Source organism: Ailuropoda melanoleuca, chromosome 11, assembly GCF_002007445.2.
Source record: "Ailuropoda melanoleuca isolate Jingjing chromosome 11, ASM200744v2, whole genome shotgun sequence".
Lineage (NCBI taxonomy): Eukaryota > Metazoa > Chordata > Mammalia > Carnivora > Ursidae > Ailuropoda > Ailuropoda melanoleuca.
The window spans coordinates 108940152-108942419 of record NC_048228.1 but is presented as its reverse complement, the minus strand read 5'-3'; the positions used below and the strand labels follow the sequence as shown (position 1 = coordinate 108942419).

General features: G+C 44.4%; 1 pseudogene; it reads right to left on the bottom strand.

Annotated features, from left to right (window-relative positions):
• Positions 1 to 1634: 1634 nt before the first annotated feature.
• LOC117804475 lies at positions 1635 to 2017 on the bottom strand (annotated as a pseudogene).
• Positions 2018 to 2268: the final 251 nt, after the last annotated feature.

Genomic DNA, 2268 nt, shown 5'->3' with positions numbered 1-2268 from the left:
ATGGAATATTTTCTGTCAGGCATGTTTCTATCAATTTATTTCCTTTTTTTTTTTTAAGATTATATTTATTTATTTGACAGCGCACAAACAGGAGGAGCAGCAGGCAGAGGGACAGGGTGAAGCAGACTCCCCGCTGAGCAGGGAGCCTGACATGGGGCTTGATCCCAGGACTCCGAGATCATGACCTGAGCCGAAGGCAGACGCTTAACCAACTGAGCCACCCAGGCGCCCCTGTCAGTTTATTTCTGATACTATGTTTTATTTGCATTTAACCTTTCTTTGCACTCACCACAGACCATCAGGTGAGAACAGACACCTTTAACGGGGTGATTACTTGGCAGTTTCTTTTGCATCACTGCAGTTTATCTTCGGCGGATCTGGCCCAGAGTTTCCAAGCATGGATCTGAGTAGGTGCTCGGTTCTGGGAACCCCATAGCCCCTTTGCTAGAAGCATCTAGAAGAGCCAGCTACTCCGAGGGGACACTTCCAGAGCTTTCAGCCCATGATCACTTATTCTCTTCGGATTTAGTTTTAGTTAGCAATTCTAAAAACATAGAGCAGATACCCCAAAAAACAGAGTGAGTAATTTAAAAAATATATCTTGAGATGATAAGAATATAGTGCATAGGTGGAATGCTTTTTGAGCTTTCTGGTCCACAGTGATTTTAAAAAATTCAGTCTTTGAGTCTTTAGTCAGATGACATTCATTTGAGTAGAGCAGAGAGAGTGACCTCGCCCTCAAGGAGCCACCATGTGTGATCCTGTGTGCAAACATGGGTCATCCTTTATGAATCATAGTGCTGGCCAGCACTGGATGGCCGCTAACTGTGTGCCAGCCTGAAGCTTGAGGCGCTTATTGCCTCTTCCGGGCAGGCCGATGAGGCAGGTATTCTGGGATGAGAGCGCTGAGGGAGGGAAGGATGAGTAATGTCCATGTTAATGCACCAGTGAGCGAGGCTGGGCATTCTGGCCCGAAGCGGGCATTCTTAATTACTTCAGTAGTTTGTTTTTTCTTTAACTTTTCATTCTTTACTTGGAAAAATAAACTTTATTGAGGTATAATTTACACACAGTAGGATGCACCCATTTTAAACACACAGGTCTAGGAGGATTGACAAATGTCCGCCACCCCAGTTAAGACTCAGTCCTTCCTCTCTCCTCTGGACATGATACTTTCAGTGGTCAAAATGAAGTTTGGCATTCTGTCTTTTGTTAGAGGGCTCCTTGCTGGACAAAATCTCCAGACGTTCTAGATGGCTAAATATCTGGTCTATGTTTGCTTGGATTTTGTCTTCTACTAAGTGCAGAGACTGTTTGCCATCTCAAATCCTCCCTTGTGAGACTAGGTCTTATGGACCTGCTTGTGCATTTGCTGGTACAGCGGCTCCATGTCGCCAGCCCTGCTGGGTCCAGCCTTGGTTTACAGTGTATATTTTATATGTTGGTTGTTAAAAGTTTGCTTTATTTTTCTGTTGAATCAAGTATTAGCCCCCAATTTACAGTTTGATTTTTTTTTTTTTGGTGCCTTCCAAACAGTAGCACAGTGAATATCACCTTGTCAGTAGCCAAATAATAAATCAGATTACTCCCAGTGGTTACGTCCACATCTAGATTGTTCCGGTGGTCAGGAACTCTTATTTGTTTGGTTTAGCTTTTAGTTCTTGGTTATATCTCCAAACGTAAAAGAACTGAAAGCCTCCTGCTGCCCCCACAAAGAAATGAATAGCAAATAGACTCCAGCTTTTTGGAACACTTATGAGTGAGCATCCTGGCCACATAAACCCTTTAGCCATCAGAATAGCAGATTGAGCTGTGCTGAGTTTCTCCCCAGGTCTGGCCGTGTTAGCCAGTCCAGCGCACACCATCCCGCATTTCATAATTGGAGCCCAGAAAAAGACTGTTTGGGACCTGCCAGGTGGTTGTACAACAGCCTCGATTTCTCTGCCTGCAAGAACTTCACTTTATCAAGAATCCAGTGGTAGGTGGCCTGAAGGCCCCACGGGCCAGCGGGTGACATCTCTGCGGGAAGAGTGGTTGTGGGCCGCCAGTGGGATAGTGGCTGTGTGCTCCCCACTGCATAAAAACTAAGGGCACTCGTCACTTTCTCTTGCCATAGTGCCTCACATCTTCCTCTCCTCTTACAGGGTACATTTTAAATTCATCCAAAGTTTACCTTCAAATGATACTGTACTCCTTCACAGTGTAGTACAGGCATACTTTGTTTTATTGTGCTTCACAGATACTGCCTTTTTTTTTTTTTTTTTTTTT